Source organism: Bubalus bubalis, chromosome 7, assembly GCF_019923935.1.
Source record: "Bubalus bubalis isolate 160015118507 breed Murrah chromosome 7, NDDB_SH_1, whole genome shotgun sequence".
NCBI lineage: Eukaryota > Metazoa > Chordata > Mammalia > Artiodactyla > Bovidae > Bubalus > Bubalus bubalis.
Genome location: NC_059163.1, coordinates 12828808 through 12852308, shown reverse-complemented (window position 1 = coordinate 12852308; position 23501 = coordinate 12828808).

Below are 23501 nucleotides of genomic sequence, written 5' to 3'. Positions count from 1 at the left end.
GCTGGGGGACAGCAAGAGACAGTGTCTGGGGCTGCTGGAAAGGGCCTGGGGGAGCAGGACTGGAGGCCACCTTGTCAGCATGAGGGGAGCCTTCTGAGCAGCAAGGAGAGGGGGATGGGGGTGGGGATGGGGGAGGAAGAAGCTGTAGCCCTGCCTGATTTCATGTTTCTAGGCCCTTCCACCAAAGACCCCCATACTGCCAACCTTCTGAGTTCTTGCGTTTTCTTTTTATGCCTTTTCTGTCCCCCAGCCGCAGCTGTCACATCCTGCTGCTCTCAAATCTGCTTCCTTAGCATCTATTTCACCAGAACACGGTTGTCAAAGTCTAAGTTCTAGAGCCAGCCTGCCTGAGTTCAAATCCTAGCTCTGCTCTTCTCAGCTCCGTGACCTTGAGCAAGTTCATCGACCTCTCTGTGAGTCAAATAGAGATGCTAATAAAATTGTGTACTTCCTGAGGTTGTGAGAAGGCTTAAATGGGCAATGAATGTGAAAGAACTTGGAATCCTGCCTTGGGAAAAATGAAAATTCCAGAAAATGGTAGCTCTCACTACTCCCCATCTGTTGAAGGCTGGACCAGATCATGATACCCGGGCCTACAGAATAAAGGTTCTTATGAGGAACTAGGGAGCTGTATTCCCCCAGCAGTGCCCACAGACTGTGGCATTTGTTTGGGGGCTCAGATCCAGATCATTTTTTATTCCTTTTTTTGCGATCTCTGGGTTTGTAGTTTGTCCCCTGTGGATGATGTTCTCTAGGTAAGGGAGGCATGCTCTGTGTGGAGGTGTGTGTGCTGGAAGGAGACCGGCAGTGGCCCCTGGGATGGTCTGCCCCTATGAGATCTCCAGGGCACAAGATCCCAGGCCTATCCTCAGGGCACCACCTGGGCAGGAGGTCACATGCATGACCTCTGATACCCACAAGATCTCGGTAGGTGTGTGTGCTTCAGAGAGGGTGGGTCACCTTCCTGAGGTCAGAATGCTGACTCCTCACGCCAAGCCTCCACAACAGGCTGCCTTCCTGACCAACTTCCATACATGGGAATGGGACCTCTGCCTGGAGTGAGTGCCCACGGCTGCATGTGTTCATTCAGTCATTCATCCGTTCATTCATTCACTGGACTCACCATGAGTCAGCCCCACCAAGGGCTTCCAGACAGAAGGACCAGATGTAGCCCTGTGCCCACACAGCTTTTGGCAGTGTCAAGAGATGAGCAATATACCCAGGGTCTCCAGTGCCAGGGGCTGAGACTTCCTTCATCCTTCCTGCCTCTCTTGGACCTTCAGGAATTCACCAGAAGACCACAGGGAGAACATAACAGTGTCTGAACAACTAGGAAGTCTCCCTGTAGGAGGTGGCACATAATCGAGTATTGACAAATCAAATTGAATATTTCAATTGAATAATTGATATATTATTGAATATCCATAATTGAATATTGATTATGAATTGACTTGAATATGCCATTTCAAAATCATTTTCAATGAATTTCAAATTCATTTTCAATTTCAAATGAATTTCATTCAAATTCATATCGAACATGAACATTCATACTTGAATATTGACAAACTGAATATTGGCTACTGGCAAAGCAGGAGGGTCAGGCAGAGGAACTGATACAAACTAAGACCCAAGGCTCCTTGAAGGAGCCCCAGTCAGGGTCACCCCAACTAGTCAGCCAGTCCCACTTGCTAGAGCCAGGCTTTGGGAAGGGCCAGAGAAAGTAGTGAGATCAGTCCTGGGTGTTCTTTAGAAGGATTGATGCTAAAGCTGAAACTCCAGTACTTTGGCCACCTCATGCGAAGAGTTGACTCATTGGAAAAGACTCTGATGCTGGGAGGGATTGGGGGCAGGAGGAGTAGGGGACGACAGAGGATGAGATGGCTGGATGGCATCAGTGACTCGAGGGACGTCTCAGTGAACTCCAGGAGTTGGTGATGGACAGGGAGGCCTGGTGTGCTGCGATTCATGGGGTCGCAAAGAGTTGTACACGACTGAGCGACTGAACTGAACTGAACTGAGAGAAAGTGGTGCTGGGGAAGCTGAAGGCCAGTCCATGGGGGTCTTAGATGCAGGTAAAGGAGTTCAGCTCCACCCTGAGCCAAAGGTTCCACCCTGTCTGTTACCATCTGGAAGGTAACAGGCAGGGCAGGTTGCAGGGATCACAGTCAACGTTTCTCAACCTCTGGTTCTTACTAAGGGTTGCTCTCCCTTTCAATTTGCACACAAAGCCCTGTGCAGTGAAGGTAAAAATGGCTGGGAACATACTCTGGTGGTCCCGCAACAATTTACATGGAGTCAGCACATCACCCAGCCATCCCACCTCTGGATATATTTTCAACTCTACTTCTCAGTGTATACTCCAAAGAATTGAAAGTGAAGACTCAAACAGATGTGAGTCTCAACAGATCTGACTCAAACATTTGTTCTCACACCGACAAATGAATGGACAAACAAACCAATGGATTGGTGTTCAGCCTTAAAAAAGAAAATTGGACACAGGCTACAACACGGATGACCCTCAAAGATGTTATGTGAAATAAAACAAGCCCATCACAAGGGACAAATCCTGCCTGATTCCACTTATATGAGGCATCCAGCAGAGACAGGTTCATAGAGACAGAAAGCAGAGAGGTGGGCCTAGAGGCTCGGGGAGGGGCAGGAGGATTGAGTGTTTAATGGAGACTTTTCAGTTTAGGAAGATGACAAAGTTCTAGGGATGGATGGTGGTAATGGTTATACAACAGTGTGAATGTCCCTCACACCTTTAAAATGGTTAAAATGGTCAATTCCACATTAAATATACTTTGTTGTTGTTACTGCTCAGGTGCTGAGTCGTGTCCAACTCTTTTGTGATCCCATGGACTGTAGTCTGCCAGGCTCCTCTGTCCGTAGGATTTTCCTGGCAAGAATACTGGAGTGGATTGACCATTTCCTTCTCCAGGGGATCTTCCCCCTTCAGGAAGCGAACCCACATTGGCAGGCAGGTTCTTTACCACTGAGCCACCAGGGAAGCCCCACCTTAGTTTAAAAAAAACAGTGAAGTAAAGGGATCTTCCCCATCCCGGGATTGAACTCCCATCTCCTGCATTGGCCTGAAGGTTCTTTATCACTGAGCCACCTGGGAAGCCCTACCTCAATGAAAAATAACAGTGGAGTAAAAGTGACTATTATCCCCATTTCACAGATGAGCAAGGGGCCCCACAGAAGGGAAGGGGCAGGGTCAGAGCTCGAGGCCCTGCAGAGCACACCTGTCCAGGTTAGAAAGATCCCTGCAGGTCTGGGATGGGAGGGGATGGGGGGAGGGACAAGGTCCAAAGGTATAGAGAGTGTGGGAGCTGGGGGCTTCTGGCTTTCAGCAACAAACAGACCCCAGGAGTTCTGGGGGGGTGGGGTGGGAGGGAAACCCTGACAGAACGTGGCTCTTGTGGAAAGGACTCAATTTAGACGCAGGGAACATTTTGGGATTTGCCCAAAGGCAGGGAAGGAGGGATATTTATGTGTTTGCCCTTGGTCTCTACAGACTGTCTTTTCTGATTCACAAAGCTGGGGAGGGAGGGCTGGAGGGGGAAGAACAGAGAAGACCTTCACAATAGCTCAAGTGTGAACCAAGGCCATTGGGGGCAGGCTTTTAGCAACATCCCCTCCTTTAATCTTGGTAATAAGATGCTGAGGGCTGAGCACTCATTTCTCTTCATTGTAAAGAGTGAGCCCGGGGCACCCAGTGTCATTTTTCTGGGGAGGCCCCAAGGATATCACCAGACAGCACAGCTGAGGGCATCAGTTAGGTCAAGAGAAAGCTGAGCCCCACAGAGAACCGGGCCCAGGCAGCCCTTGGAGGGCAGGGATGGGAGGAGCTGACCACGGCCTCTGAGGCCTTGGGGAGGCTGCATCCAGTTCACAGAGTCCAGCTCCCCCAGCCCCCGGGGCCCTCCATGACCAAGGCTGGCCCAGATCTCCAGCCGGGTTGCTTGGCACCTCTCCCAGCCTCCTCCACTGCAGGCTGACTGGACACCCCAACCCCAACTCCCACCCCGTGGCTGATCATCCCAGGTCCCTTACGATGCTTTGCTCTTGACAAGCTGGTCCCTTGGCTTTCCTAAATAATCACTCAACTGAGCCTAAGAGTTTCTTTTTCTGGCACCCCCACTCCAACCGCAGGCCTACAGAGAGAGTTAGCTGTACCCTCCCCCATTACAGCTCCCTTGTTAAGTGGGGACCCTTTATGAGGGCCACATCCTTCATCTGTGGAATTTCACCAACCCTGGTCCATGATAGCTGCCAGCCAGCACCGACTGGATTACGATGAAACCCTCTGTGTAGAAATGAAACTAATTAAAACCGGTCATAAATATACTCATTATAGGTGTACGTAATCACAATAAACTGTGGAAAATTCTGAAAGAGTGGGGATACCAGACCACCTGACCTGCCTCTTGAGAAACCTGTATGCAGGTCAGGAAGTAACGGTTAGAACTGGACATGGAACAACAGACTGGTTCCAAACAGGAAAAGGAGTATGTCAAGGCTGTATATTGTCACCCTGCTTATTTAACTTATATGCAGAATACATCATGAGAAACGCTGGGGGAAGCACAAGCTGGAATCAAGATTGCCAGGAGAAATATCAATAACCTCAGGTATGCAGATGACACCACCATTATGGCAGAAAGTGAACAAGAACTAAAAAGCCTCTTGATGAAAGTTGAAAGAGGAGAGTGAAAAAGTGGCTTAAAGTTCAACATTCAGAAAACTAATATCATGGCATCCGGTCCCATCACTTCATGGGAAATAGATGGGGAAACAGTGGAAACAGTGGCTGACTTTATTTTTCTGGGCTCCAAAATCACTACAGTGGTGATCACAGCAATGAAATTAAAAGACACTTACTCCTTGGAAGGAAAGTTATGACCAACCTAAACAGCACATTAAAAAGCAGAGATATCACTTTGTCAACAAACGTCTGTCTAGTCAAGGCTATGGTTTTTCCAGTGGTCATGTATGGATGTGGGAGTTGGACTGTGAAGAAAGCTGAACGCTGAAGAATGGATGCTTTTGAACTGTGGAGTTGCAGAAGATTCTCCAGAGTCCCTTGGACTGAAAGGAAATCCAACCAATCCATCCTAAAGGATATCAGTCCTGGGTGTTTATTGGAAGGACTGATGTTGAAGCTGAAAGTCCAATACTTTGGCCACCTGATACGAAAAGCTGACTCATTGGAAAAGACCCTGATGCTGGGAAAGATTGAGGGCCGGAGGAGAAGGGGATGACAGAGGATGAGATGGCTGGATGGCATCACCAACTCAATAGACATGGGTTTGGGTGGACTCCAGGAGTTGGTAATGGACAGGGAGGCCTGGTGTGCTGTAGTTCATGGGGTCGCAAAAAGTTGGACACGACTGAGCGACTGGACGGAACTGAATTGAATTAGTGAAAGCTGACTCTTCCCCAAGATTTCCATGTCCCCACTAATCCTTAGAACCTGGGGATGTGGTCTTCTTTGGGAAAAGGGCCTTTGCAGATGGAATTACCTGGGTTGGCCCTAAATCCAGTGATGGTGTCCTTTTAAGAGACACCCAGAGGAGAGATAGAGACAAGGCCGTGCTGATGGAGGCAGAGACTAGAGTGATGTAGCCACAAACCCAGGGAACACCCAAGCCTTCGGAGGGAGCTTGGCCGTGCTGACACTTTGACTTTGGACTTCCGATATCTGAAACTATGGGAGAACAAATTTCAGTTGTTTTCAGTCAGCTGGTTTGTGGTACTTTGTTACCGCAGCCCCAGGCAAACTGATACAGGTGTCGTAGAAAGAACACAGGATACTTGGATTCAGATAGCTCTGCCTCTTGCTGTCTTGGCTGAATTCCCTAAGCACTGTAAGTCTTAGTTTCCCTGGGTATTAAATGAGGATCCTAATTCCTATTTCTGACAGTCGTTCCAGTGAGTAAATTCATCTGGAACTTTTTTTTCTTGGTCAGCCATGACATGTAATCACTTCTCAACAAATGATCAATGGGTCTTTATTGTGGTCTGGCTCCATGGTTGGGCTCCGGAGATTCTAGATGAAGAAGTGTCGCCCTTTCCCTTAAGGAATTCACAGCCTGGAGGAGGAGACTGGATGCCAAATGAATCTTTAGAGTGTAAAAGCAAGTGAGAACTGGGATGGGGGTGGGAGCTTCAGAGATTGTGGGAGCAGAGAAGGGAAATTCCAGCTCACTTGGGGACAGCCAGAGAAAGGGTCAGAGAGGAGGTGGCAACTGATTAGGGTTTTGAAGGATGTGTAGGAGTTTACTAGGAGGAAATGAAAGAAAAGTGGATTGGGAGCAGAGGGAAGACTGAGCAAACGCACAGAGGGATGAAAGAGCATGGCTTATGGCTGGTGGGGAGAAAGGTGAGGCTGGGAAGACAGGTGAGCTGACTGGTAAGCACCTGGCCTTCCAACTTGGGCCTGGATTTATTCTTTGGTCAGTGGGGAGCTGTTGAAGGGTTTATGGCATGGGAATGAGCTGACTGGATTTGTGTTTTGGAAACTCACTCTGCCTTTGGGGTGCAGGATGGAGGGATGTGGGGCGAGCAGGAGACTAGTGGGGAGGTGGGGCCGGGGTAGGCTGGCACCTGCCCAGAATGCTTCAAAATCTCATGTCCATTCATACACTGCTTGTTGTGGGGGATAATTTCTGGGCTGTGACCTCCCTCCCCTCCCCCAGGGCCCATCTCTGTACCAGAGATAGTCCCCTTGCCAACTCGCTTTTCTTCCCCCACTCTTCGTATACTCCCTGAAGACGTTCATTATCACAAGCACATCAAACCCTTTCTTTCTGCACAATTTTGTACACATTTGTGGTCCTGTGGATATTCAATTATGTATCCTGTTTCACTTAGCATCGCATTCTTCCAAATTAGTACAAACTCTGTAAACACTTTTCTATCAAGCTGATATGCCGTTGTTTACTCAGTCAGTCCCCTATGGTTAGACATTGAAGCTATTTCCAATTTATTTTTTTTAACCATGATTTTTTAAAAACATTGTAATAACATCTTGGTACAAAAAACTTGACCACATCTCTGATTATTTCCTTAGGAGAGATGATTAGAGGTGGAATCACTGCATAGAATGGCATGACTCTTTTGGCAGTTCTTGGGGAGCATGATCACGTGACTTTCCAAAAGGGGCTAAAAGCCTTGCTTGAAAGTGACTGCTTCGAACACATCATTGCCAGCACTGACAATTATCATTGAAAAACAAACCCAAGAAACTTTCCCCAACTTCAAGACAAGAAATGGTATCCTGTGTCTGTTTGCATTTGTTTGACCACCAGAGGGGACGAATGCGTTTCCAGGCTTGTTAACTAGTCACACTTCCTCCTGTGGGTGACATTCCTGCCCTGCCCCCACCTCCCATCCCCCCCACCAACCCCCGACCCGAGTGGCTTGTCCATATCCTTTGCTTCTGACCTCTTACACAGCAACAGCCTGGCAGCTCCCAACCACAGGCAGGGGAAAAAGACCTGGAGGCAACATTCTAGAAAGGACAACAAACCAAACCAGAGCAAAAGCCCCTGTTTTGTCAGGATGGGAAAGGCACAGCTGGCCCCGCACGTCACGGCGCTCTGGGCACTGCAGGGACCGCCAGTGGCTCCCCAGCCTCTCTGGTCTCCATGTTCTGTGCTGCAGCCTGGGGCTGAGGGCAGATGGTGGGCTTGTGCTGGATTGAGTAACATTCCCCCGGATTCCCATCTACCCGTGAGACAGGTGGGGGACTTTTGCCGCAGCGCTGCAATGCTGCACCTGGCCACACCTCTCCTCGAGCAACAAAATACAAAGAAACTGTATGGGACTAAAAATATCTGTGTGCGTGAGAAGTTGGGCAGATTCTGGACGAAAGATACCAAAAAGCCAAAAAAGCCCCACTGTCACTTCTGAAGAGCCAGGAGCAAAAGCAAGGGGTCAGAAGAAAAAGCTAAGTAGTGAGCAAGGTATTGGATTAGGCTCCCCCCACCCCCAACTCAGCGTTACAGTATCCCCTTCTCTGCACACACCACCACAAAGGCAAACCACCTAAGCCACCCCTTCGGCCCAACCCCTGGACCCACCCCTACCTTCACGCCAAATAAGGAACCAGCTCCACCCACCCCGCGTTGGAACCAGCAAGCCAGGGAATGTGTTACTTGTGCTCGCTGCCCTCTACAGCAGCAGGGGCCCCAAGAAAGCCTTGCCTGAACTTCTTGTCTGACCTCTAGTCAATTTTTATTGATTGGGGAAGGCCAGGAACCCTGGCCAGTGTCACCCGGATCCTCAGAACCTATTATTTGGTAATAGGATCTGCGCAACGTCATTAGTTAAGAGGAGATGATGCTGAGTGGGGTGGGCCCTGACCCAATCCCTTCTAAGAGGAGAAGGGACATAGACTCGGACACAGAAGCCATGTGACGATAGAGGCAGGGAATAGAGTGATGGGACCTCAGCCAAGGAGCCACCAGAGGCTGGAAGGGCCCCTGGGACACCTTGACCTCAGACTTCTGGCCTCCAGGACTGTAAGAGAATACAATGCTGTTGTTTCAAGCCAGCCAGTGGTGGGAATTTGTCCCGGCAGCCACAGGAAAGGAGCAAAGGACTAACGGCTGGGCAGGGACAGCTGGCGGGGTGACAGGCAGGCCGTGGGCCAGGTCACTGAGCAGCACCAGCTCTGTGCTGGGCTCAGAGGTTACCCGGGGTGGGCGGCCTGAGTGGTCCCAGAGTGGACATCAGGGGCTGGGCTCAGTCCCAGCCCTGCCACTTGGCACTGACTGACGCTGGGCTGGTTACGAGCTGCCCCGGGCCTCGGTTTCCTCTTTGGTAAGTTGAGGACATTCGCAAGTCTACCACACATGACTCTGTAAGGATTAGAGGTGGGGATAAAGCAAACAGCATAGGCCTGATGCACACAGTTGCCCAGAAATGTTATCTCTCCTTGGCCACCTCAGTATTGGCATCAGATCTCCTGGGTTCAGGCTCCAGCTTTGCGTTACTCAGCTCCATGACTTGGCAAGTCTCTAACCTCCTATGCCTGTTTCCTATGTTTGTAAAAGGGGGCTTTTACTAGATCAAAGGAAGGGTTGATGCAAAGCCCTTTGCACATTCCCAGATTCCCAGGAAGGGTCCATAGAAAAGCAGCTGTTATTCACACGTTGGAAGGGCTCTAGGGTGAAGTGCTATAGTCTGGTAACCCTTAGCTCCTCAACACTGGTCTGAGATCCAGCCGTGTGGGCATCAGCGGGGGGCCAGTTAGAAAGGCAGGCTCCCACCCTCCCCCAGCTGCTGCTGAACCAGAATCTCATTTAACCACCACCTCCCAGCCCAGCTGCAAGGCAAATTGTGAGAGGCTCGATTGAAACACGGCGTTTCCCCTATTTGCACCCTGGCAACAGGCTTCCCAGGTGGCGCTAGTGGTAAAGAACCACCTGCCAAGGCAGATGTAATAGATGCAGGTTTGGGGTTGATCCCCTGGAGGAGGGCATGGCAACCCACTCTAGTATTCTTGCCTGGAGGATCCCATGGACAGAGGAGCCTGGCGGGCTACAGTCCATAGGGTCACAGAGAGTTGGACGTGACTGAAGCGACTGAACACACGCGCGTGCAGTGGGTTATGACTGCAGGTTCCTAGATTCTCAACCTGGACCTGGGGAGACAGAGGCCGGGGGCGGGACCTGGGGAGACAGAGGCCAGGGGGCGGGACCTGGGGAGACAGAGGCCAGGGGGCGGGACCTGGGGAGACAGAGGCCGGGGGCGGGACCTGGGGAGACAGAGGCCAGGGGGCGGGACCTGGGGAGACAGAGGCCAGGGGGCGGGACCTGGGGAGACAGAGGCCGGGGGGCGGGACCTGGAAAGCACCTGACGACTAAGCTTCCCCGAGAGGGTGGGGCTCTCTTGTGGAGGGTGGGTGTGTGTGTGGGGGGAGGTGCACAGCCGGGCATTTTGCTGACACTGTCAGTCCCATGGCTGGTGGGAGAGGTGGCCTAGGATGAGGCTACAGAGCTGGAATGAAGGGACAGAGGGCCAAATGCCTAGGATACAGTCAGAGCGGGTGAGGAGTGTTCAAGAGATAACTGTTTAGTGAGTGAAAGTTGCTCAGTCATGTCTGACTCTTTGGGACCCCATGGACTATACAGTCCATGGAATTCTCCAGGCCAGAATACTGGAGTGGGTAGCCTTTCCCTTCCCCAGGGGATCTTACCAACCCAGGGATCGAACCCAGGTCTCCCGCACTGCAGGCAGATTCTTTCCCAGCTGAGCCACAAGGGAAGCGCATTGTTTACTGAGTAACTGAGTGAAGAATGGATGGACAGGGAAGACAGCACACTGGGAAAGGCGGGAAGCCACTCAGGATCCTTGCACGAGTGCTCCAGGCCCCTGGGGCGAGCCTGCACTTTGTCCCCTGCCTGCGTTTCACATTTGAATTTAGCTAAGGCGAACTTGAGGACCTACCACACACGGGGGCTCAGGACCCTGGAACGTTGACATCTCATTCAAGTGGCTCCCTCCCCACATCGGCCCCTCCAGCGTGGGTAACTTGTCACCCTGGTCTATGACCCTCGAAGCACTGACCCTTCTCTGAAAAATATCTCGACAATTGTTTGCCTGCTTGTCTCCTCCCACTAAAAGGTAATCTCCCAGAGACCTGAGTCCCGGTCACCAAGCTGGGTCTGGGGTGTTTGGCAGCTTCAAATCTCTCTGTTTCTGTCATCACATCGCCTCCTTCTTTTGTGTCAAACCTCCCTGTCTCCTTCTTATAAAGACCCTCCTAATGACATTTAGGGCCCATCCAGAAAATCTAGACTAAGCTCCCATCTCAAGTTCCTTAATCACACCTGCAAAGTCCCTTCTGCTGTGTAAGGTGGCATTTCCAGGGTCCAGGGGTGAGGACCTGGAGGCCTCCAGGGCATGGCTGAGCTGACCCCCGGGCCTTGCACATAGAAGGCATCGGGTGTTGCCAGCAGCTATGGGTTCCAGTTACAGGCAGCGGGAATAGGCATGTTTTTAAGAAGCCACACACATGGGCACAGAACCACTGCAGGCCTGGTATCTGCCACAGCCCAGGGCTTTTCACAGCTGAGAGTGAACTCCAGCTCCACCAGCTAAGGGACACTGTCCTGTCTTCTCTCCAGCACGCCCAACGCACGTTCTGGGGGAGCCACACATGCCTTCTGGGGTGCAGAGACCTGCAACAGGGGAGAGGAACAGTGGGCAAGTTGGGGGCACGACTCCACACCTGAGAACTGGGGCAATGGAATTTATAAATTAGATGTCAGATTGTAGCCTTGAGAGCCGATGGGACTGGCTCTTTAACAGCCAGGTAATGGTACACGGAGCATCCTCAGAGAGTGATGGGGTGGGGGAGGGGGGAGCGTGGGATCTGCCTGGATCACTTCCGGGGACCAGGCTGAAAGAGGCAGACACGAGAAAGCAAATTCTCGCTTCCGTTGCCCTTCATGGGGCCTCTTGTTCAATAAACTGGTTTCACTGTCTTCCTCTCTCCTGGAAGGGCTCTGTAGGTCAGCATCCCCTTACCAGAGTGAGGAATCCAGAGGAATCTTCCTTTCCGGCCTGGGCTTCTATTATAAGCAAGCTGAGCCCAGGAAATCCGGTCTAGTGAACAACAGCAGCAAGGGGACTGGTCCTCTTAATCTGTATCATATGAGTCTTGTACTCAAGGAGGGTCTACCTGTACCAATGGCAATAAACGTGCTGGGCAGACAGCTGGACCTCGGGCGAATGTATCTGTTTCTGGAAGGGCTCTTGGTTTCTGACCTAGAAGCTTGGTCCTCTGGCTCTGTAAGCAGTCAATTCCTTGTCTGTTCTGCTTGAAATAACCAGGGAGGTTTCTGTTTTCCTGACCGAACTGCCTAGGGCCTCACGTATAATATATAATGAACCATGGTCTTGCCTTCCTGTCCCTTGAAACTGCTTTGTTGCTGTGACTCTCAAGGTGACCAGGGCTGCCCTTGTGGCTCAGAGGGTAAAGAATCCGCCTGCAGTGCAGGGGACCCGGGTTTGATCCATGAGTTGGGCAGATCTGCTGGAGGAGGGCATGGCAACCCACTCCAGTATCCTTGCCTGGAGAATCCCATGGACAGAGGAGCCTGGTGGGCTATAGTCCACGGGGTCACAAAGAGTCAGACATGCCTGAGTGACTAGCACCTTCAAGGTGACCAATTCCCTGTGCATCTATCACACTTGCTTCAGATCTCCCCTTCTCTGGGGAGCCTCCTCAGACCCCAGCAACCCACAGTACTTGCTCCCTTCTACCAACTCATTCATTCACTCATTCACTCATTTGTTCTCTGAAGTGTCTACTGAGGGTTTGCTCTATGCCAGAAAAGTAGGTCCTCCCCAGCGCTAACCAGTTCCATCCCATGCAAATTGCTTTGAATTTTACCTGCTCCGGGAAAACAGAGAACATCCAGAAACTTTCCCCCTTTTGTGTTCTGCAGAAGCAGCTCACTGCAAAGCACCTTCTCTCGTCCCAGGTGTCTCTGGTACGACTCACAGATCCTCTCCACACCCCCATTTTACCAGTGACAAGGCCAGACCTTCCAAATTCTCATCCTTTGCTCATGAAAGATTACCTGAGGAATTCCCTGGTGGTCTAGTGGTTAGGACCCCATGATTCCAGTGCAGGGAGCATGGGTTCCATCCCTGATCATCTCCATGCCAGATAGTGAGGCAAAAAAAAAAAAAAATAGCTGAACAGTTTGTTCCCACTGACCCCCCTGGACATGTCCATTCATCCGACTTGACCAAACCTCTGTGAAGCTTCTCCCTTCCCCCTGGGATCCTGAAGTCTGGCTGCCCTTGGCCTGTGGCCAGTGTACAATGATGCCTGCCAATGTCCTCCCAAGGACCCTTGGCTGGTGGCAGGAAAGATATCTTCTGATCTATTGCCCATCACTCCACCCCAGCCCACCCACCCGGTTCTTCCCAGGCATGTTGGCACCTCTCTGGAGAGGACCCAGCCTGGCCTTTGGCGACTTGGGCGACTTGCCTGGCTCGTGTGATTGTCCCTCCTGCTGTTGCCAAGATCCTATCTGAAAAAGTCTCCTTTTACCTAAGAGCAGATTTTTTTTTAAATATATGCTTCTCTTTTTAAAAATTGTAGTAAAAACACATAACATAAAATTGACCATCATAACCATTTTGAAGTATACGCTTGGTTGTGTTATGTACATTCATGTCGTTGTGCAACCTCGACCACCATTGATTGCTGGAACGTTTTCATCTTGCAAAACTGAAACTCTGTCCCACTAAATGACTCCCCCTCATACCCTCCCCCAGCCCCTGATAACACCATTCTACTTTCTGTCTCTAGGAACTTGTCTCCTCCAAGTTCCCATATTAGTGGAAACCTGATGTGTTTGTTCTTTTGTTCTGGCTTATTTCATTTAGCATAAGGTCCTCAATGTCCATCCGTGTTGTAACATATACCAGAACCCTCTTCCTATTTAGGGCTGAATAGTATTCCATGGCCTAAGTAGATCTAGACCACACTTTATTGATTCGTTCTTCTGTTGTTGGACTCTTGGGTCATTTATACTTCTTAGCTCTTGTGATTAACATTGCTGTGAGCACGAATGTGCAAGTATCTTGTCTACTTTGAATTCTCTTGGATATATACCCGCAAGTGGGTTGGCTAGGTCGATTTAAAAATTTTTTTTAATTAGAATTTTTTTAATGAATTGAAAAAGTTTTGAGGGGTCTCCATGCTGTTTTCCCTAGTGGTTATCCTACTTGCATTGAATAAAGGTTTCAATTTCTTCACTTCTTTACCGATGTTTGTCTTTTTTTTTTGGTAGTAGTGATTCTAATGGGTGTAAGGTCAGATTTGTTTTCTATTTGATGAAATCATTAAGTATTAATATTTTTGAGCACTTACTATGCTCCAAGCACCTTGGGATCATGCAGGGTGGCTGGAGGAGAGAAGGGACCACCACACTGGGTTTCACTGTGAAAGCGTGTGCCCTGCAGAGGCCTGGGGGCCGTGGTACACAGCGAGTGGAGGACGGTGTCAGGGACTGTGAGGCGCCTTCACACGTCCACTCTGAGGAGGGCACAAGCTAGTGCAAGATGGACACTCGAAGACCAGCTCTAAGACCCAGCAGACTGTGAACGAAAGCGTGAAGGCTAAAGAAGCACGGTCTGGAGGCCCGTGACACAGATGATGGAATCCTAGAACATTCACTCCTCCAGGGGCTTGGGATCATTTCAGCCTTCCTCTTTGGTCTGGCTGGCCTGGTTTGCCAGGAGCATGGTGTTGAGAAGGCCCTGAAATCGGCATGAGCTTAGTGAGACAATGCTGGGATGTGTAGACCAGTGCAGGTGTGGGGAGGTGGTGGAGTCGGCAAGCAGAGGCAAACTCTGGCCTGGCCTGGGCACATGCCTGGGGACAGGGCTCCTTCCTGCCGCTACCTGGCTGGCCCGGCCCTGTGGTTTGGCCAGAGCCCACAGCCTGTGGATTCCTACACCAGCTCTTCATCTGCCACGAAAACCAACACCAACCACTGCAAGAGGACTATAAAACCATAAAACCACAGAGCTGGAGAGAAACTTAGATTCTAGTCTATTGCTTCCCAACGTGATGATTTCAAGGAAAGTGGTGGCTAATAAATTAAAAATAAGAAAAATTAAAAATAAAAATGCCAGGCAACATATATTTTTGAGCACTGCCTGGCTTCCAGGCACTGTGCTGAGTGTCCTGGCCCCAGCATTTCTTCGCCCATAAGAAATGCTGAGATTCCAGTAGCGGATTCCCTCTTTCATTTGGCCGCCAGGAATCTCATGGCTGAAGGTGAAGGTCATGTGTGTAAAAGGGGAGCGCAGCGCTGTGTGTGTATTGAGAGTTTGCAAGGGTCGCCATAACTAAGAACTACCACCGAGGGACTTAAACAACAGACATTTATTGCCTCCCAGTTCTTGAGACCACAGTCAAAAGCAAGGTATTGGCAGGACTATGGCCCCTCTGAAGGTGCTAAGGAAGAATCCAGACCTCTCTCCTAGCTTCTCAGCCATGGCAGCAGAACTGTCATCTTCAGGATTTCCTTGATGGTCCAGTGGCTAAGACTCTGCACGCCCAATGCAGAGGGCCTGGGTTCACTCCCTAGTCCAGGGACTAGATCCCACATGCCATGGTGAAGATTATGAGTGTTGCATCTAAAGATTCCACGTACTGCAAGTAAGGTGTGGCACAGCCAAATGGACAAATAAATACTAAAAAAAAGAAAAGAACTGTAATCTTCACATGGCACTCTTCCTGTGTGTCTGTTTCCAAATTTCTCCTTTTATAAGGATACCAGTCACGTTGGATTAGGGCCCACCTGACACCAGTATGATCTGATTTAAATCGACTGATTATGTCTGAATGACCGTATTTCCAAAGAGGTTCACATATGAGGTCCTGGGGGTCAGGACTTCAGCGTAAGAATTTTGGTGGATGTGGCTGTCTTCCTGATGTGTCCTTACATGGCCTTTCCAAGGATGAGAGCTCTCTGGTGTCTCTTCTCTCATGAGGATGCTAATCCCATTGGATGAGGGCCCCTCCCTTGTGAGTTTATTCAGCCTTAATCAACTCATTAGAGGCCCCATCCCCAAATACAACCACATTAGGCGTCAGGACTTCATTATATGAATTGGGAAGGAGTACTTTGTGGCTCAGCTGGTAAAGAATCCGCCTGCAAGGCAGGAGACCTGCGTTCAATCCCTGGGTTGGGAAGATCCCCTGGAGAAAGGAAAGGCTACCCTCTCTAGTATCCTGGCCTGGAGAATTCCATGGACTGTATAGTCCTTGGGGTTGTAAAGACTTGGACACAACTGAGTGACTTTCACTTTTCACTTTCATGAACATTCAGTTCATAGCACCTCTTAACATTATACATTATCTGTTATATTACATATATACATTATTCACTACATGTTATGTTATACATTCTATGCTATATGGTATACACTTCTATGTATGTAACATATATACACATATCCCCTGCCTCTATTTTCTCTTTGTCTCAGTCTCCTTGAATATTTTAGAAATTTATTTGTATTTCTATAGTCTTCTTGAAGCAAGGCAAGTCTTAATAACTAATGAGATAATGGAACTACACTGTGTTGATTTGCAGAGCTCAAGTGGCAGGAAATGTGGTGACATGCCCAGCAGCATCCCCAAGGGCAGGAGTTTCCACAGTGTGCTTCTTGGAGTCCCTGGGGATCTCAGGGAGCCTCCTCAGGGTCAAGGCTGGTGGGGCATAGAAGGATGAGGCGCTGAGCATGCAGGGTTCTGGCTCCACCCTGCATGAATCAAAGCATTTTGGTTTCTTCCGCTCTGTGGGTTGGGCATCCACCTGCCATGTGATGGATTAAAGATCTCGTGGCCAAGACTGCTTGAAACCCTGAAGCCAAACCAGCCCCAGCAGGTCAGAGGGCAGGAAGCAGCATCAGTCCTCAAAGCCCATAGTCCCATTTCTCTTTTTCCTACAGTTGAAGGGTAAGGCAGTCTACAGCCAAGGACCCTGATAAAATCACCCAGGAACTGGAGAATCTCAGGGACCAAAAGTAAAACAACCCACCTCCTTTAGAAGTAGCACTGGTCTGCCACTGGCCTGGCTGCTGTGGTCTCTGGGAATCACAGGCAGATGAATGGAGTGGGTACCTCAGCACTCTTCTGTCTGCAGCCCCTGGGGGCAAGGGCACAGCTCCCTCTGCTGCGTCACCCAGCACGATTCCCGGCTACCCCTCCACACCATGAACTCCAACCTGTCCTGTTTCTTGCTCTATGTTATGGGCTGAATTACGATCCCCTCGCCTCCAAATCCATGTTGAAGTTCTAACCTCTAGGACTTCAGAATGTGACTGTATTTGGAGGCAGGGCTTTTAAACAGGAGATTAAGGTAAAATGAGGTCATATGGGTGGGCCTTGATCCAACAGGACTGGTGTCCTTATGGGAAGAGGCGATCAGGAAAAGATAAGCACAGAAGAGTGACCTTGTGAGGACCCAGGGAGAAGATGGCCATCTGCAAGCCAAGGGGAGAGGCCTCAGAAGGGACCAACCCCACCAAGCCCTTGATCTCAGCCTCCCAGCCTCTAGAACTGGGAGAAAATCAATTTCTGTTGTTTGAGTGCCCAGTCTGCAGTACCATGTTTTGGCAGCTCTAGCAAACTAATACACTCTAGGCTTGGAAATCTACCAAATTCAGGCACAAAATAAACAAGAGAAAATTTTGTCTATGTCTGGACCAACCTTCACTTTCTGAAGTCTGTCAGAAATAATTTTCAAAAAAAAAAAGGAAAAAATCATGCCTCTCACAGAGAGGTGAGAATGAATATGTGCTGAAGATTTTATTTAACATGTTAATCAGGGAGGGAGCTGGGCAGATGTCCTAGCTGGTTCAACAGAGAATCCAAAGAACAGACATATTTTCAGGTCAGGAATATTGAAATGAAATGGAGGCAAGACTGGCTTTTTACGTCAGGGGAGAAGCCAGCTGGACCTCTGCCGGAGAGGAGAGGGTCTGTCTATAGACAACAATTATTTTGCATTGCTGTTGGCCCCAGACTGAATCACGTTTATATTTTTGCATGATGTATGTTTAAAAGATATTATTTGGAAAATTATTCATTTTGTTTCTCTTTTGCCTCTGAGAACTTCCTCTCTGATGATCAAAAACATACATCTGCCTTGAGTGGGGATGGGGATGGGGGTGGGGTTAGGAATGCCACAGAGGAAGGGAAGAGAAAAAGCTCCAGGTCGTGTTTTGACTCTGGCGTGCAGAATGAATTCTGCAGCCAGACAATGGATTCAAAAGCCAGGGTTTTGTGAGAGAGACGGGATTTCCACAATTCCTTTCTCTTCTCTGTCAGCACATCATGGGCCAGGCCCAGGCAGCTTAGAGGGTTCTCAGGAGACGGTGAGGCCGGCTCTGGGGCTCAGGATTCTTTTGTCCTGAAGGCAGAAGGAGGAGGGCAGACAGTGTCAGCGTCCGATTCACGTGTCCAGGGATCCTGCAGGTGAGCTCACTGAGGCCACCCCTTAGGAGCCAGGGGAGCCTGGTCCCCACCTCCTGATCACCTCTGGGGTCCCTTCTTCTAAGGACATGGTTCTGTGGGATCAGGTCCCAGACTTACGGTCTTATTTTGGGGGGAGGGAGACACAATTCAGCCCTTAACGACCACTATCTAGTCCTAGAATCTTTTCATCATCCCCGGTGGGAACCCCAGACTCATTGGCAGTCACTTCCCATCCCACCCTCCCCCAGGCCCTGGCAACCGCTCATCTGCTTTCTCTATGAATTCGCCTATTCTGGGGATTTCATATAAATGGAACCATGCAAGACATGTGATCTTCTGTGTCTGGCTTCCTTTACACAGGATCGGGTTTTCACAGGTCACCCGTGAGTCTCTGCTATTTTTAGAGCCCATTTGTACAGAGGAGACTGAGAACCCAGTGAACCGTAACGTCTCCTCTTAAAACTTGAACCCTGGAGTCGGGGGACATTGTCAGCACTCAGCAAGGTTGAAAAATAAATGAGCAAATGACTCCCCTTTCTAGGACACATCCCTCCAAACTGGGGAAGGAGAATGTTAGGTCACCAACAGGCTCCCACGTGGTGTGGGGTGGGAGGCAGGGGGAGGGACTCAGGTGGATGCAAGTGGCCCTGGCAGTCTCTGGGGGCAGCCTTAGCGTTTGAGGTTCCCCCAGCTGCAGTCTCAGCTTATTCTGAGGGGCTATACCACCACCTGGTGGCCAGAAGCAAACCTGACATGAAACAGCCTGGGTGGCCTGTAGATTTCCTTGGAACTGCATGGGAGAGAGAGCTTTTTATGTGGAGCACCTGCCTTCCGCCCAGAACTGTGCTGGACCCTTCACCAACAGCCTCAAACCGCAGTGGGTGTGATAGGAGATGGGGACTCAGAGTGCTGGGGTCAACACATTTTTTGACAAGGAATGATGCTTATGACTCATTGGAAAAGATCGTGGTGCTGGGAAAGACTGAAGGCAGGAGAAGGGGATGACGGAGGATGAGATGGTTGGATGGCATCACCAACTTGATGGACATGAGTCTGAGCAAGCTCTGGGAGTTGGTGATGGGACAGGGAAGCCAGGCGTGCTGCAGTCCACGGGGTTGCAAAGAGTCGGACACAATTGAGTGATTGAACTGAACTGATGCTTATGACAATTTGTTTTGTGACAAGGCAAAAAGAAGAGTGTATGGTACAAACAGATCTTTAAAATGTTAATGTGTCTAAGTTTTGTTGTATCTGAGCAGAGGAAACAAATCCAGGTGTAAACAGTGCTCAGCTTCCTCGGGTGTTGAAGGGGCTTAATGAGAAAATGCATGTGAAGTGCAGAGCAGAGGCGGGGGTGTTCAGCAGGTATCCGTTGTGGTCAGGACAAGAGCCACATTTATCATCATTATCAACATCATTGTCACCTCTGGGTGACGGAAATACTTTTCCTTTTCACTTCTTGTATTTTCTGATGTTTCTGTTTCATTCACTTAGAAAAAAGAAGAAACTGAAAAGAAGAGGGTGGGATGAGCCCCTGCAGAGGTGAGTTTTGTTTCAGGAGCAGGTTGGTTTCTAGAAACCATCAACCTCCTGGCAGATGAGCCCTGCATTCTGGGCTGGGTCTGATCCTAGTTTTGGGGTCAGTAACTCACCCGGAACCTTGGGACCCAACCTCCTGGCTGGGTGAAACTGGGCAAGTTCCTTGACCTTTCAAGGAGGTCCTTTTCCTCCTCTGTAGATGGGGAGGATCGCAGGATCTCCTTGAGGGTGTCATGGAGTTTAAAAGAGTTGACGCTGGTAAAGCGTTTCCATTGTCCCTGGCACAGGACGAACACGAAGCTGCTGTTATTCCTGGGCACATCCCCTCCCAGCTCAGGGCGTCTATCTGTTGAGGGATGCAGACTACAGCAGAGCGTCTTCAACTACTGTTCTGACAACACCTGCCTGAGAATCACCTGGGAAACTTGATAAAATGCAGTTCCTAGGCCTTGGCCCTGACCAAGAATCAGATTTGGTCAATTTGATTTTGATAGCAGCAAAATGATAAAGATCTGCATTGTTAACAAGACTTCCCGTTGACCTCACAGAAGGTGAAGATCCGTATGGAAACAGGATATGATTCCTAAGGTCCCGTCCAGCTCTAAGATGCTGGGGTGCTTCTGAAGACCTGCCCAATCTCTTGGCCTCTGCACTCCAACTTTGTAATGAAAGGCTATTCTTGGCCCTGGAAGGATCTACAGGAGCCTAGTCATGAGCCATCTAGAGTGTTCACAGAGCAACAGAACCGTGGAGACCTCATCCCGTCATCAGGATACTGAAGTCCAGAGAAGGGAGGGCATTTGTCACACGCTGGTGATGGGGCTGAGAACACAGTGCAGGCCTCCTGACTCTGGGGCCAGTGATGTGCATGTACACACACACACACAGGCACTCATTCGTGCTGGGGATGGCCATGTTATGTGTGTATCACAAAGTCAAGGCCTGGCACACTGCAATATAATCCCCCACTCGAGGACACACTAGCACGCTTCCGCACATTTCACCACTCCTGAGTTCTTCCTTATTTAGGTTAAGACTTTGGGGCAGAGTAGTAAGGGGAGAAAGAAGAGGCAGGAAATACGAGTTTTAAAGATTTGGTTTTCATTTTTTCCCTAAACTTTTATTTAGGTCAAACTATTGTCCTAGTCATGCAGATTTATTCAAGGATGGTTACCTTGGCTTCAGTCGCCTCCGACTCTGAGACCCCATGGACTGTAGCTCGCCAGGTTCCTTGATCCATGGGATTCTCCAGGCAAGAATACTGGAGTGGGTTGCCATTCCCTTCGGCAGGGGATCTTCCCGACCCGGGGACTGAACCCAGGTCTCCTGCATTGCAGGTGGATTCTTTACCTGCTGAGCCCCCGGGGAAGCCCTGGAAGGCCTAGGCAAATCTTATTCTTTGGGCCTTGAGGATGGGGCAGGGAGGGGCAGAGGCTGGAGAGCACCATGAAGATGGAGGAAAAGTCATCCAGGAGAGCACAGGGCCTTGATCACCGAGGAAGGAGGCCAGACGGACCCCGACCTCACCAGGAGCGAGCTGTGTTAGAAACCAGAGGGCGGCTGCTCCCCGCCAGCCAGGCTCCGCACCCCGTGTGCAGGAGCAGAGGGCAGGGCTCAGCAGGGAAGCTGGATAGAGAAGCTGGAGGGTGGACCAGAGCACGTCAGCCCACGGGGTACAGCCTGGGAAGGAGGTGGACAGGAACACAAGAGGGGAGGCGCTGTGAGAAGATGAGCTCACCAACGGGCTGGAGGTCCTGGTGGGCATGAAGGGCTGCTGGGGCTGGCATACTAGGGAGGAGCTAGAAAGAGGTGGTGGGGATGAGAATGGGAACAAGCGAGGAGGCCCAGGGAGATGACCATCCATATGCGACTAGGGCTTCCCCGATGGCTCAGTGGTAAAGAATCCGCCTGCCATACAGGAGACGCAGGAGATGGGGGTTTGATCCCTGGGTTGGGAAGATCCCCTGGAGGAGGGCATGGCAACCCGCTCCAGTATTCTTGCCTGGAGAATCCCCATGGACAGAGAAGCCTGGCGGGCTGCAGTCCATGGGGTTGCACAGAGTCGGACATGACTGAGTGTGCTTGCACGTTTGCACCAGAGGTCAAGTTTCAAGTTCACAGCCAGGCACGCCCCCCGCAAGGAGACCTGAGGCCTCAGCCTTACCAGCTACACATCCTTGGGCAGGGCGCCAGCCTCCCACAACCGCAGTCTCTCCCATCCGCAGGGCGGGGATGACGCGCACTGCTCCAGCCTTGCGGGACGGCAGTGCCCTTCAGGCTGGGGAGCGCCAGGAGCTGAACCTGCACCTGACTTCAAGGCTGACTTCCCTGAAGTGTTTCCATGGAAACCCTCACCTAACCTATGTTGCTCTCTCAATGGCTGTCTTGTATTTCCAAGCCAGCGCTGATGACGACAGGATTTGGAGGTGTCCTCACGAGCCCTAGTCCTTTGTGCGAGCAGCTCTAGAGACCAGTGACTTCCGCTGTCCACATGTGTAACTAGTTTCACGCACTTGCTCTCACTTGGAAGCTCCCTAGACAGCACTACAAGGCAACTCAGCCTGCAGGGGCCAGCAAGGCTCTGCCGGGCGGCGGAGAGGAAGGATGCGTTCAGAAGCTGTCGGCAGCCAGGCCCTGGGCAGGTGTTTTCAAGTGGATGAGGAGATCATTTGAGCCCTGTAAGACTACCAAAAGCTATTCACCTCGCGCTACAGAAAAGTGGGAGAAGGCCCTGGCAACCCACTCCAGTATCCATGGACAGAGGAGCCTGGCAGGCTACAGTCCATGTGGTCACAAGAATCGGACACGACTTAGTGACTAAACCACCACAGAAAAGTGAACCCACAGAAGTTTCTGGGAGGTTGAGGAGCTTGCCCATGACCTGACTGGGATGTGGCAGCCAGGACCCAGGCTCTGATCTGCGGGTTCCTGAAGCCACTGTCCAGGACGACGAAAGAACTGAACCTGGTATTCATCCTCAGGGTGAGCCCTCCTGGACACTTTTTATTTATTTTTGGCTGCACCGGGTCTTTGTCACTGCACACGGGCGTTCTCTAGTTGCAGTGAGTGGGAGCTACTCTCTGGTTGTGGCGTGCGGGCCTCTCATCGCAGTGGCTTCTCTTGTTGCAGAGCGTAGGCTCTAGGTGCACAGGCTTCAGTAGTTGTGGCCTGAGGGCTCAGTTGCATGTGGGATCCTCCCAGACCAGGGATCAAGTCCATGTCCCCTGCACTGGCAGGTGGATTCTTAACCACAGGACCACCAGGGGAATCCCTTTAAAAAAAAAAAACAAAAACTTTTTTTTTAAGCTTTCAATTTATTTATTTGGTTCTGTCAGGTCTTCGTTACGCATGCAGAATCGGGGTGTGTGGCTTTTCTCTGTGGCGGCAGGCACGTTCTCTAGTTGTGGGGCACAGGCTCTGTAGCTTGGCTCAGTCGCCCTGAGGCATGTGAGATCTTAGTTTACAGACCAGGTATCCAACCTGTGTCCCCTGCATTGGAAGGTGAATTCTTAACCACTGGACCACCAGGGAAATCCTGATGTTTATTTTTATTCCACTATCGGAGAAGGCAATGGCACCCCACTCCAGTACTCTTGCCTGGAAAATCCCATGGGCGGAGGAGCCTGGTAGGCTGCAGTCATGGGGTCTCTAAGAGTCAGACAGGACTGAGCGACTTCACTTTCACTTTCATGCATTGGAGAAGGAAATGGCAACCCACTCCAGTGTTCTTGCCTGGAGAATCCCAGGGACGGGGGAGCCTGGTGGGCTGCCGTCTATGGGGTCTCACAGAGTCGGACACGACTGAAGTGACTTAGCAGCAGCAGCAGGGTCTTTAGGTTAGGGCTTCCTTGGTGGCTCAGTCAGTAAAGAATCCACCTGCAAAGCAGGAGATCTGGGTTCCATCCCTGGGTCAGGAAGATCCCCTGGAGAAGGCAAT